Here is a 14,620-nt window from a genome sequence, read left to right on the forward strand (position 1 = left end):
AGTTTACTTTCGCTTAGAGATATTTAGAAAAATGTTGATATAAATTACAAAAAACTTAATTTGAAAAATAAAGTTTATATCACATAAGAAAAAAACATATTTAAGTTTAAAAACTCTTAATTGTAGTTCATTGGTCATAATTTTGAAAAGTCAAATTTTATTCGGTATCACTGATTTTTCATGAAAAATTTCTCTACATTTCGAAACACAAATTTAGAACTCTGCGTCTTCAGGAAAAAAATTACTCCTGAAGAAGACATTGGTGCAAGTTAGAACGGCAGAAAATTGCACTTTAGAATGTTATCCAAGTCTATGAAATGTAAATATGTCTGTGCTGATCGATCGAAATTATAAACTAAGTTTACGGATTATTAAAATCCCTTAACAAAGAATTTAATTTAGATGCCTATTAAAAAACAGACCGCTTTTTATCAGATTGGTATTTGTTACTATTTACAGTTCTTTTCTCATTTTCATGACGATATTGTTTGAAATTACTAACTTTTGTTCATTCTTTTCGAGAAATATGAAAATCCGTGGTCTTGTAACAAAAATATCTTTGGCGACTTTCAAAATTTTGGCGCGCTCACCTGGCGGCTGGCGATTACTCCCCAAAATATTTCTTCGTTCCGTTATTCCCCACTCAAACTCCTACCTCTTCGGAAGCAGCGGAGAACTTTGTTAAGTTTTCTCTTCCATTAACAGCTATGTACAAAATTGATACCATTTATGGCAAACTTACAGCTTCAGAAGTTTAGATTTGTTCTCTTAATTATTGTACTCTGCTAAACTTTAATATTCTCGGTAAGTATTGATTTTTTCATACTTTAATTAAGTGCATGTTGAAATAAGTCACGCAATGCACAAGTTAGCTCAGTTTTCAGATGGAGGTTAAATAAACTTTTCTCAATATGTTTTAATGTGATTCATTTGCGTATTCCCGTCTGAAGACTTGAAAATGGTTTCAAACTTATTTCAGTTTGCGTATTTTTTATTCGCTTAGAAAATCTGCTGCTTTGTCTGCTTAGCAGTAAAAAAGCAGAAGAAGCGTTTACTTTGTAAAAGGGCTTAGTTACTTTGAAAAGTGTTTTAGGGTTTTTTATGAGAGTAGAAAAATTCTAATAAGTTTTTAAATATACGTTAACGTGTTCATCCTCATCAATCCACGTATAAATAGAAATTTCTATATCATTTCTTCTAATATATCTCTTAATTGTATATTTGTTGAATCAACTATGTGAAATTTTATATTCAACAATGAATACCATTCAATCTTAAAGCATTTTCTTAACTATTGGGCATTGTATTATATCCAGGGCAGAAAATATTCCTCCCTTCAAGAAAGAGTAGATGAATAACTTACTTCCTAGTATCTTTAAATTAAAAATTAATGTCTTATATTTCGTAATTTTTTCCTTAATTTGCTCAGTGGCAAAATTCCTTAACAGCAGTCTTGCTGACGAGGTTTTCTTTTCGGGGGGGGCTTGGTGGTGGAAGGGTTTGTAAGATGTTTATTATTGTTTATGATGTTCGATGCTGCAAGCACAGGACAATTTTGCTTAGAAACTCCTCCACAAAAGATCGCTAAGAATGCTTCCCCATGATATATTATCTCTTTGCACTTGACTACATATTCAGCTTTCATACGGTAGAAAAAAAGACGCATCATGTAAATCAGAAAAAAACTATTTTATTTTAGTATTACAAAATTATTTCATGATGTACTAAGAACAAGGTGTAAAACTAATTATACTAAGAACACAGTGAACTACAACCGTAAAGCATTTTCTAATTCAGTAGTGTATTCTACTGAATTAGAAAATGCTTTACGGTTGTAGGTTAGAAAAATGAGTAAGATAACCAAAACATGTGGCCAAGTAATGCTCTTAAATTAATTTGATTTAAGAGTATATCCCTTTGTAACTTTTTTTTAACTTTTACATAATCTACATAAGAAATTTCATAATATGTTCGACTATAATACCTGCTCTTGATTTTAAAAGTAAAAATATTATCGGAAATTTTGATTTTTCTTTCTGCCTAATACTGAGACAATTCGTTATTAAAGATAATATCAGGCTGTATTAAAGTCTGTTCAGTTAAAATTATATATAAAAAACATAAACTTTTTATATTTATATACTATTTTTTATATTTCTATATTTATAATTTTTATATTTATTTTTCTGTTATAAAATGTTTAATAAGGAATAAAATGTAGTATAAAGGAATCATAATATCAGTCTAATAAAGGAATAACCGCCTTTTTAATGTGTATTGCATATTTTTTTGTAAATTCTAATACTTTAGATTTAATTTTGTCTGCGTAAAAGAATGCTGTAATAGTTTCATTAAAAAAAATTGTTCAACGAGCAGTTTAAAGTATTGGGGTAAATCGATAATGCAATCAGATCCTTGGTTTTTGCTTGAATAATTTATCTAAATAAATCCTCTTAATGTAAGTTCACGCAGTAAGTTCAGTAAATCAAGCTATCTGTAACATGATTACGAGCCAGTTTCGTCTGAAATGCCCTCCATGAGGGCATTCCCCCTCCTTAGGCAGATGACCCTTGCATCCCGTGTTGTTATCCAAATTCAAAAATCATTCTGTTATGTAGGTTTCCATTCACTTATTATCTAGGCTTCTATTGAGACTTCAAGGCAACTTATCGCCTCATCTATCAAAGTATTACAACTCAGAAAAAGGTTTAACAATCCTTTATTAAGAGCTTAAAAAATATACGGCCTATACTTACATTATAAACTCTGCAGCTTGCGAAAGTTCAGTTAACATAAAATATAAATTTAAAAGAAAAAAAAATCTGAAAGGTTTCAGATTTTAAATTACGTCTACAGGGGCGTTTCTTTAACGTTTTGTGTGTTACCTTTATTTATTAAATATCATGTTCTTTGCACTTAAACCATACAATTCAATTCAACAGCTATGTCGCAAAATAAATTTAAAATGAGCATATAGAATTTCCGATACACAGTTCCGCCAGTTTGGAGATAACAGTTTTTTTCCCTACTTGTAGAATGTTGCCATTGCTCGCTTTTAAATCGGTGAGTTTGTTAATCAAAAATTCGTTAAAGTTTTACAAAATATAAAATCTATAATGAAACAAATTCCAAATTTCGAATTTTGGCTTTCAGATGCCCATATTCGCAGTAGGATTACGTCATTCAAATTTGGATGGCTCTAGGTACCGTTGTTTTATCACAATGCGAAAAACATACATACATTTATGCAGATTCTTCATTATTTAATTTCTTCAAATATAATACAGGGCGATAGTATTTGGTGGCAACGATTGGAAAAGTGATACAGCCTTTTAAAATTTTCAACACAAAACGAAAACAATAGTCCTTCAAGGACAAAGCCCCTTTAGACTAATAATTTAACGCCGAAAGCCCATATTGCATTTACATTAGTTTGAGCCAATTTTTGATAGCAAAAGTCTATCAAACGTGGCTAAAATTAATCTAAATGCGCGAACAACCTCGGCTAGCAAAAGGTTAATGCTAATGTTAAGTAATTCTCTGAGATGGGAGACAAAATAGACCAAAAAGAAGCTTATCTGCTAAACTCTCTCTAACTTTCAAGAACTTTGTTTACATATAAACGTACCTAATTTGCATTCTAGTTAGAGCTTACGAAACGCAGAAGTTATAGTACATCTAAAATAATAAATAAAATAAGATAAAGGGTTAATTAACATAGAGCTTAAAGTTATCATATAAAATTATGTGAAAGTGAAGTTGTCTGAATTATGTAGAAGAAATGAATTTATACTGATAAGATTTTTATAAATGTTTCGATAAACTTTCTTACAAATCAAATACATTTCTTTTATTAGTGAATAGTAAAATGCGTTTATAGAGAATGATGTTGTTAAAAATAGAGCAACGAGACAATGCATTTTTTCCAAGTTTGGGTATGCAGATATAAAAATATATTTGTAGAATTTCACAGTTAATGCTTATTATGGAATAAAATTGTTAAAGCTCTTTAATATAAAATTATGTGTAAGTGAAATGGTCTGAATTATGTATTAATAATGAATTTGTAAAGATAAAGCTTATTCATAATAATATCTTTAATACTATTTCGATATACTTTCTTACAATCCAAATACCATTCTTTTATTTTTAAGTAATAAAACACATTTATGAAGAGCGGTGTTCTAACTTAATATTTCTAAAGGAAAAAAAAATAACTCAGATGTTCATATGTTTCAAATGTTAAATAGTTTTATTAGTTCAAATTTTTGGATTTCGTATGTACTGTATTACGCAAGAAAAAATGTTTTGGTAAAAATTTAGGAATGGTTGCGGATTATCATGATGATGAAGTTTGTGCATAAAGATGGAAATTTGTCAATGAAGATGCACTCTTAGCGCATTTAGTAGAATATCTTTATTTCATCATAATTTCTAAAAAAAAAGCAAGGTAAAAGATGAATACACCCGCTGTAAAATAATTTTAAAAACGTATTTCAATTATTGCAGCATTAAAACTGGCGATAAAAGAAAGACTATAGACGAAATATTCTCTACGTGAATACAAGCGTGAGAAGAGAAATATTACTTGATTATTGTTAGATTAGGAACAGTGAAGCTACTATTATTTCTCTGTAGTTAGGCAGAGTTTCGTTTAATTATTATTTGTTTATATGGTATTTCTGCCGCCTTCCTAGCATGCCTTCGTAGAGTAGTGGTCAGCACGCTCGGCGCGTATTTGAGCGGTTCGTGTTTCGAGTTCCGCCCGAGGGCATTGCTAATTTTTCCTCTCTCTTGCTTTCAAAATTACCTAATGACTCTACAGTGGCGCCCGAACTAAAAAAGGTGATGGATGAGGATTTCTCCCCCATCAGGATTTGGGCGATTAGGTCCCCTAATCCCCAATTGCTCTTTAAAATGGGGAGTATATAAGGTATATTTCTACCGCCTTCTTAGGATGCTTTCGTGGTGTAATGGCCAGTACAATCGGCGCGTATTCGATTGGTCCGTGGTTCGAGTCCCGGCGAGGGCATTGCTCATTTCTTCAACTTCATTCTTCAAAAAAAAAAAACATCCTTCCTGACTCTACAGGTTGATAAAAGTTTCCTTTTGAATATTATTAGACAAGCATTTTCATTTTAACTTTCTCCGTAATGGAAGTACATGTGTCATTCACGTTGTGCAAGAATCACATGATATGGATTAATTTTGGAATAACACATTTCAGAAAGTTTTATCATAATCATTTTGCTGTTTTTATACTAGAAAAAGAAAGTTTTAAATAGGAGACTAGGGGCTCAACAAGTTAAAATTAAAATTTTATTTTACATACGCGTACATATGTAATATTTTATTATCAGGATCATATCTGAAAAGGTACCTCGTTTCGCTCTTCCAGTTAGGTAGACTCGTTAAAGTTAAAAATCAAAGTATGTTTGATGGTATCTAACGTTAACAAAAGTCCGTGCGTATGAAAACTCTTTTCATATAAAATAACGATGATTGACTTTTTGAAAGATTTAAAACTTTTCTTAATACTTTTTTTTTCTTCTGAACCAATTCATAATGTGTTTTCTAGAGATATTTTTCCAGTCGTGCATTTCTTAAATTTAAATATAAAACTTTAGCATTCACTGACTGAATGCTGGATTCTCAGCACCTTTCTCGAATTGGAAGCGTGGTATTGCATTCTTGACATTCGCAAAGCTCTCATGTCATCTGAATATTTTACGTCTGAAAACATGTTTCCATCGAGTAACTGATTAATCATTCAAGTCTGTGTGAATTCACAGGTATTGCCTTCACATTCCTTCAGGAAGGTTAGTTGCAGATGTTTCCTGAATTTGATCCTCAAATCATATATTGAAAAGTTTAACTCCACTGAATAGTTTACAAAGGGTAATTTTGTATAATACTCAAGTTTCTAGAAAGGACTATAGATCTATAGGTAATACAGAAAATTCTGTAGAATAAAATGTTCGAAAATTTAATTGAAAGCGAGATATTTTAAGCTTATTTTACTAAGCAACGATAAACATGTTAAGTACTGACTACGCACTATTCCTTGCGAACTTTATCTTATTCTCTAAAATATCACTCAATCTGAAAATTCACAAATTTAGGTATCGATTATCAGAGTTAGTTTCATGCTTATTTATATTAACGTTATGGCGTATGACCTCTGTCTAACAGAGATATAAATTGATTCAAGAAACTTTTAAGATTTATGGGTTTCTGTTTTTCAACTTCTATTTCCCAACGGTATGTAAAATATATTGTTTAAAAATTTAGCAAATTAATTCACTAAATTCAATTGCGTATATTATTGCAATGAAACAATTCTTGCTGCAAAATGTTTTTAAACAGCTATGAAAGTTCTTAATTTATTACGAAAATTCTGTAATATGATAATCGTTAGTTTATGCACATGGAGTGAAGTGCAAAGATATTTCGCTTAATGATTACGTACATTTATTATACAGTCACTTGAAGGCGAAACACGTAATGTACAGAAGAATAAAATGACTTATTTGGAGCGCTCCACAGAGCACAACATGCTTAGGTTTAAAAATATATAAGCTCCTGTCAAGCGAAACAGAAAAGAGAGATTAACACTGCTTTTTTTCTAATGTATTACGACTTGGCTGAAAAGGGAGAAATCAGGCTAGCACGAGTAAAATTAAATATTCTGTCTCTGAAGATGAAGCACCTGCTGGTCTATTAAACACATCAGATTCGTTTAATACGCGAACTAAAAGTTTAATATTACTTTAGTATATTGAGTTGTAGGATAAAGAAGTTAGAAATTGAGAAGTACTAACTTCTCTTTTGATTATTACTGTATGAAACTATAAATTGTATTTTATCTTCAGAAGAGTGTCTTTTCAATTATTTAAGAACATATCTTGAAGAATAATTTACCTGAGTGATAAGGTTATTGATGTCATTATGATAAAGATAAAACAGTACCGTATTTATGAAGAACATTATTGCTTTTATAAAATTATGATTTCTTTCTAAGCTCAATAGAAACTTTTTCTTGGAGGAACTGTATCATTGTATGCGCTAACAAAACGTAGGCTAATGTTAAAGTGTATAAGAAAAAGAATTTTCACAGATTCTCCGAATTGTCTCAAACTTTCTAGATACTTCTAAGAAAGGTTACGCTGACATAATTTAAAACCCACAAAAATAAATTAACTTAGTCGGAAACCTTTACTTTACTGTTTGATGCTCAAAAAGAAATTGAATTACTTATAAAATCTTCGAATGTTTTTAAAAGTCATACAAATATCTCGATAATCTTTTTAGATTAAAATAATATCTGCTGTTACTAATTCATGAAATTAAATGTTTTTTGTTAAATAAAATTAAAGCCCAACTCAAAAAGGAATTTCAGTTTTGAAAGCTTTGGTCTACGTTACTAGAAAATTACGTCATTAGTATTCAATCTTATGTCGGATGCATGCAAGTGTGGACAGAAAATGTTGAGTTAGAAGTTCTGTAAAGACTATGTTTAAAGTTGTATAAATGTTTTACTTATCACATTTGTAGCATAAAATAATACTTACTGCAAAATATTATTTAGAATAGAGATAAAGGACTTTTAAGTAATTCGCTTTCCTAAAATGATGACCAATATACTGAAGATAAATAAAAATCTTACGTGTCTTTGATTGGCAACAACCTGGTTTTGTACTTTTAATTTTCCTTTCTAACGATAAAGGAATTTCTAAATAAAGAGTTATAATCTATAAACAAAGAATTATCAGTCAAAAAGCACTGAAATTTATATTACACTGGCTAAAGCACGTGAAATCTTGAGCTTTTTGATACACTTAGCTCTCCTTTATCAGTGGTAAGAAGAACGGGGAAAAAACAAGTACCTCAAAGAGGTAGGTCAAAAGAAAAGAAAGCCCCACGTTGCTTTACCAGAAATATCATAAAAAGGGAAGCCCTGGGGAAACTGGAAAACTAAGTCAAATTTGGAACACCCACATAGGTGAAATCCAGAGAAAGCAATGTGAACATCATAAAGACCTTGAAAAAACCATGTAAATACCGGAAGAACGCAACTTTGAAATTGGCACATTGGAAGAAGTGGGGGTTAAACTTTTGGATGCGGTTTACGTGCATTTTAAACACTTGTTAATAAAGTTTGGAAAACTTTCAAGGTTCAAAAAGAAGGCGACCAGTCTTCGTTGGCACACTACTGTTCGGTAAAATGTAAACTCTGAATAAAACTAAATGGTACTCCGTAGAATGCCGATTGTCCAAGGCATGTTGATGTTCAGCAAACCGTGAGGTGAAATGACTTTTGCCCCTATTTAATTTGATGAAAAACGCACTGTTTTATTTGATTCATCTGCTCCTTCTTCTATTATTGAAAAGGTTGATGATTGGAGGAGTTGAAGCAACAAGAATCAGCGTATTTATAAATATTCCATGTATGAATATTATGATATCTATGTCATTTACTATTAATTATTAATATAAATTTATGAATATATAAAGTCATAATATATACATAAATTTATTAATTCATTTATTTATTATTACATTTATAGAGACATTAGGTTATTTCGAGGCCGGAGAGATGAACAACGAGCAACGCCTTCGCCGGGAATCGAACCACGGACCTCTGGAATACGCGACCAGCGTGCAGGCCACTACACCACGAAGGCACGATTAAGAAGGCGGGAGAAATACCTTATATACTCCCCCTTTTAAATAGCGATTAAGATTTTAGGGGACCCAGTCGCCAAATCCTGGGTGTGGAGAATCATCATCTACACCAACCTTTTAGTTCGAGCGCTACTGTAGAGTCATTATGTAATTTTTTGGAAGCAGGAGAGATGAAAAATGAGCAACGCCTTCGCCGGGGATCAAACCGCAGACCTCTGGAATGCAGCGTCCAGCCTGGAGACCACCGCACCGAGAAGGCGGAAGAAATACCGTATACATTCTTGAAAAGAAAAATGCAGTTTGTAATTAAATAAAAAGAGCAGCTAGGGGCAGAAAATAAAAATGCAACTTGTAATTAATATAGCAGAAAAGAAGCAAATTAAGTAACGTTTGTCATCAAGTAAAGCAGAAAAGAAAAATGTAACTTGTAATTAAATAAAAAAAAAGGGGGGCAGCATGCGAAAAGAGCTAAGATAGCTTTGTATTTAACAAAGAAAATTTAAATTTTTGGATTCCTTGTCTATGTAGATGTCAATGGGGCGGCTGATATTTAACGGGAAAAAGATAAATAACTAGATATACTGGTATCTGAACATGTCTAAATGCATGTCATGTAGAAAGCAGCATTGGTACTAAAGTTTAAATATGTTTAATAACAAAATAAATGTACAGACCGAAACTTAGATTAAATGTTATTCTGATCGCACACTATAGTTGTCATTAAATACTTTTTTTTAATGGAAAGACAGTTTCTAACGTAGCAATTCGTCAGAAAAGGCCAAACACATCGACTTTTATATGTCTCATTACCAAGAACATTGCCTAAGGTGCTGCACAGGGAGCACACTGGTATGGCATTTACGAGAAAAGGGGAAGGACACACACAAACAACCAATCCTTGGATGAGCATTTAACTCGAACTCGAGTTCGGGCTAGCTGTCACACTTCGCTTGTAAGGATTTTAAGTTTTATACGCTTACTTTTTTTAAAGACTTTACTATCCTCTCTTATTTTCCATTTCCGGCCAGAACAAACGCGAACAGATTTAATGGAAATTGAGCTTGCAAACTGTTAAGTATTTAAGTTGTGGCTTTAAGCCAAGGAGGAAAGAGACTTCTGGCTACCTTATCTCGTACGCGCTTGTCAGTCAGTTCTTGTCTGCCTTAGAGGCCAGAACTTAGTTCTCTTTAATACTTGAAGACGTATTGTAGTCCCCGTATTCTGCTCACTACATACGTAAACTTTAAAAGGCCAATCTTCACGTTACTATTCTCTGTAAAATACGTATCTGAATTTAGTTCTTATTTAATTTAGTTTGTAGTTCTTATTTTTACGTTTCAGACCATAAGTACTGGTCTTTGTATCCCGAAGTGCGGCAACAGCTGTAAACTGTGAGGAATAAAGGGGAATTAAAACCTTCTCATTTGTGCACTTAAAATAGTAATTCCATCCTACACTTGTACGAACATAGTTTAAAGTAAATTTCCTGTTCTTAATCAGGACTCTAGTATGTTTGCAAAAGCAATCAGAAGAAATAGCAGTCCTTATACGCTCACCAGACGATCAAAGCGACGTGTCATTAAGTTTTCGAAAACTTATCTCTCAAATTTGCAGCATTTTTATGAAAACTTGTTTTTATTTCGTTTCATCAATCGTAAGACTTTGTGTCCTCGGTGTTAAATTTCTTTCAAAATCAGCTTCTCTTTGTTTGCAGAATTTAATATAAGGAATAGGAAAAACTGATGAAAGTGAGACGTATTTCAGACCCTCGGGTTTCTTAAGAAATAATATTTCGTAGTTGTGTTGTTAATGCAACTTCATAAAGAGTGCGAGAAATTCCTTCTACCCTTTAGTTTTAGCGGATGAATGCGAAAAAAATTGTTGGCAAAGCTTTAGTTTTATTTGCATGTCTCATTTCATGCACGAAAGCGCATCATGCAGTTTTTCTTCTTAAGGAAGGAATGACTATTTAAAATTAAAGAAGCGAGTAATATGCATCAGGTTATGAAATAGTTTCATTATATCTGAGATAAAATTCTTAAATATAATTCATTCCCTTTATTAATTGTGACTTTTCAAATACATAAATATTACTAAACAATTTTAAAATGAAAATGCGTTTGATTAAAACAAGCTTTATCTACTATTTAAAAATTGGCGCTTGATATTAGGAAGAGCTTTTTCTCATGTAGGTAACGTATATATTATTAACAAAAGATTCCCATATTATATTTCATAATTATTTTGTTGTACAGGTCCCTCTTCATCAGGAGCAAAGAAATATGTTACATTTTGTGTTTGTATTATATTTGATTACATTCTGTATCAGAGTTTCAGTAGACAAATAAGGTAAAAAGGAACGGGTAAAAGAAGGTTAACAGTGTATCAGCTGTTAAGTGATATAACAATATAATCGTACCTATATATGATATAAGCGATATATAATTTGTAGCTTACATGTTTAAATAGATGAATCGTTCCCTTGTATTAATTTTTGAACTGAAGTATCATTAAAATACAAAATTCGTAGTTTAATTATTAAATTTTAAAATTAAGATAAACGTACAATGCATATGACACTCCGGAATTTCAGCAATACAACAGGTAAGCGTTTGTTCTTCAAAATCTCTGATCAGTTTAACAATAATTGGATCAAAACTGAGTTCCGGCAGAATATTATATATTTCTTGATCAAGAAGCATAATAAATCTACAACTGAAAAGCAAAAATGCTTTTAGTTATTTTTAGCTTTTTCACAATACCTCTAGTTTCAAAACACTAGATTTCTCGTGTCAAGTTCAAAATACTTGTAGTGTCATAATAGTAGCGAAGTATTGTGACTTCTGGTGCCTAGAAGTCACAATACTTCGCTACTTCACTACTACACAATGGTTATATAACCATTTTCAGTTTACAGTCAAATGTCTGTTTTAGTAAGGTTGAGATTTTTTAAGCATAATTCTTTGGCATACTGACACAATTGCTTGTACTATACCTAGCCATACGCATAAGATCTAGTTAGAAAACTTTTGAATTTCAAATACCGTAAGAGGATTTATAAAATGTTTTCAGGCTTGCGATCCAAGTGACACATGTATTCGGAAACATCCAGTTTAATTATAAGTGGGAATCAAGTAATATAAATCTAAGTAGCCAAATGAAAAACTAAATATTTCTTAAACAGACAAACATCGTGGGTAATTTTGCAGTAGAAATTACAATTCTAGAACTAAGAACTTCTTTTTTAGAAAAGTGTAATATTTTACACGGGTCACATTTCTTGTTAAAAAAACAAAAGTTACTGAAAAGTTAAATTCTCTATTAAATTCTTGGATTATATTCATGGGTCCTTAAGAGTTTTAATCTCATGTTAACATTTAAAATTATTAAGAATTTTGCAGTATTTAAATATTAATTATTTTCTGTTTCCAAAATTACTTTTTTTTTCAGTTTCAAATGAAAGCATTCTGTCACAAAATTAATCATGTGTCATATTACGTCATGTTTTGTTCATGAAGCATGTTACTGAGCTCATTATTTACATTTACGTTTTGAATAAGTTCATTAACCCAATAAAATTCATTTATAATAAAATGATTGGCTGAAAATGGAAATACATCATTAAAGGATTTGGCTGTTAGTTAATATTTTAAACATTTACTTTTTAACTGGTAGAGTTGCGCGCCTCCAACTTGCATGCAACCAAGAGGTGACTGTTGAAACTGGAAAATAGACAGAGTCTTGCTAAGGGTTTAAGTCCTTTTTATTCAACTTAAGAAATTACAATTGCGTGTTCTTGACGCTCACAAACTACGCCGACCCGGCGGTAAAATAAAAATAAGAACCTGAAAAGAAATTAATAACAAGACTCTAACTACGAGGCTCTCTAAAAGTAACTAACCTCACCGCGTTTTACAATACCACTGCTAATTCAGCAAACTTTGAATATCACGTTGAACGATTAACAATTCTCCGAGGCAAGCTCACAGGCCGAAACGCGGGGTTCTTCAATTTCTGCTTAACTACCTCCGCGCTCGTGAAGTAAGAACAGCACACCTCGAACTCGTTTCCTTTCTATTTAACTCAGAATACTTCCGCTGATAATTTGAATCCTTGCGCGTTCTACTAAAATTTACATACTCTGGCATTGGCAGTTCCAGGGCAAAGTAAGGCTTGACAGGAAAGATAGTTTAAACTTAAAATAAATGTTAGTTAAAATAAATATAAACCCTACATTTGCCGCTGCCAGAATTTGGAAAACTTGGAAGCAGGTCCTACAAACGACCTGTTGTAAAGTTTCTATAATTCTGAACTAACTCTCAAGAGCCTCGTTTACACAAAAAAAATCTTATGTAACAAAATGTATACTAAATTTCTGTCGATACTTATATAAATCTCTCTTCTTACAGCAACTTTTCCTGGACTTCATCAATCAATCTTGTTCTTTTCCTTCCAGCATCTGGAAGGAATAAGTATCAGTATCTTTCTAAATACATTATAATTTACACTTTCTTGACACTGAATAAATTTTTTTTAAACGATTCGTTTTCCTTAGTTACTGCTTAATTCACATTCATTCAATTATTCAAACATTAATTTAACTTTACCCTGGCTCTCCACCATGTGTGGTGTCAAACGGGAATATTCGTGTTTTAGTCTTACAACACTTCCCCTAACCACCATGATTTGTTAGAATTCAACGACCAAATAGACACACCTTACTCGACATTCTACAACTCGATGAGCTACTTTAACATTCTTAATAATTCAAGTGTAGGTGGAGAACCCTACAAAACACATTCATTCTAACTTCCCCCTCATTCATCTTTAGACATGCAGGCATTCGCTCTAAAGCATGATTTTATCTACAGTTGAATACTTAAATTTTGAATTCATTGCTTTTAAGCATTTACTTTTAGCATCTAAAATTTTATGCTTCTAGACTAAATTCTGCTTTTACATAACATTCAAGTATTTACGTATATTTACAAAATTTTAATACATATGATTTTTACAATTTACCATAAAATGAATAAGAGAAAATAAATTTTTACTTTACTCATTCTTCGCCAAGCTGACGGCACTGAAACTAAAATTCTTATTAATACAAGAATACGAAGTTATTTTTATCTTCGGCCAAATTTTGGCTTTAACATAACAGAATTAGTCTTTCGACCAACAAAAATGGCTTTTTCTTAGATTTTATACTTAAAGAAAATAATACTTTTGCCTTAGCTAAATAAAGTAAAACAAAATTAAGCCTCAACCGAGATATATTGACTTTCGTCAAAACATAGAACTTCGTACTTATGCATAACATTTCGGAACAAAAGAAAAAATTTTATAGAAGATTTTAACTTATCTTTGAGTTTTCGATGATTGAAACTCCGTCATTCTTTTCTGGCAGAATTGTTCCCACGTTATAGATTTCATGGACGTCAATCTTCTCCTTACTGACCTCCGAGTGTCTCCACATTAGTTTTTCTTTTGCGTCCTCTGCATGCTGGCCTCTTGCCGTAGCAATCGTCGGGTTGTTGTCGTTTTCGTTTTTCCATTGGACGGCTGGTCTTGACGTCCTCCGGTCTGGAGTCCTTCTTGAATTTTTTCTGTTGTTCCTGGTATTTTCGTTCCTCTTGCTGTCGTTTTAGTTTCCGGAACGGCGGCCTTGCTTGCACCTGATTCTCTGGCCCTAGGAGCGTTCTCCTTGATGTATAATTTCTACTGCGATACGTTGTAGGTGGTGTTTTCCTCTTTACCAAGGTTTCTTTACGCGGTGGCTTTGCATTCTTGTTTTTCTTAAATGCTGGAGTTTGAAAGTTTTCATTTTTTCTTTTTGGTACCGTCGTCTGGGTTTTAGAAGGGCTAGGTCTCTCTTCAGTTCTCTGCTTCTTGGGTGGTGGAACAGTTGTCGTTATTTCTGGACCTTCTACTTCTT

The 14,620-nt window shown here is 32.0% G+C and overlaps 1 protein-coding gene across 3 annotated transcripts in view; it reads left to right on the forward strand.

Moving 5' to 3' along the window:
• The first annotated feature begins 648 nt into the window (after nt 1–648).
• LOC118199212 (uncharacterized) overlaps nt 649–14,620 on the forward strand; it is a 72,679-nt gene continuing 58,707 nt past the window's right edge. For all 3 annotated transcript variants that reach the window (XM_035371015.2, XM_035371014.2, XM_035371016.2), the window contains exon 1: nt 649–804. The gene's annotated coding sequence lies outside the window, so the exon portion shown is untranslated. The remainder of the gene's footprint in view (nt 805–14,620) is intronic.

This window comes from Stegodyphus dumicola, chromosome X2, assembly GCF_044657685.1.
Source record: "Stegodyphus dumicola isolate Sdum_Otavi_A_Nest chromosome X2, ASM4465768v1".
Taxonomy (NCBI): Eukaryota; Metazoa; Arthropoda; class Arachnida; order Araneae; family Eresidae; genus Stegodyphus; species Stegodyphus dumicola.